The sequence below is a fragment of the Cynara cardunculus genome (assembly GCF_001531365.2).
Source record: "Cynara cardunculus var. scolymus isolate 2C chromosome LG 10, CcrdV1, whole genome shotgun sequence".
Classification (NCBI taxonomy): domain Eukaryota; kingdom Viridiplantae; phylum Streptophyta; class Magnoliopsida; order Asterales; family Asteraceae; genus Cynara; species Cynara cardunculus.
In genome coordinates, this window is record NC_037537.1 from 10,932,167 (window position 1) to 10,932,456 (window position 290).

The window sequence follows — 290 nt, forward strand, 5'->3', positions numbered from 1 at the left end:
ATTTACTTGTAATCTTGAATTTTAAGTAATATGCATCAATATACAATACTTTATGCATAAAAAAATATATCGATATTCGTATCAAATTAACTATTTAAAACTCCTCATTTTTTGTGTAATTTTTTAATTCAATTTTTTTATTATAATTTAATGTAAGTACAGTAACGAAGTAATTTATATTTGGTTTAAAAATATAATTTTTTATAAAGATAATACTTAATTATTTTGTTAGAACTCGATAATTATCCTAATTATATTTTAGATTTTTTATATTTTAAAATAAGATGTTT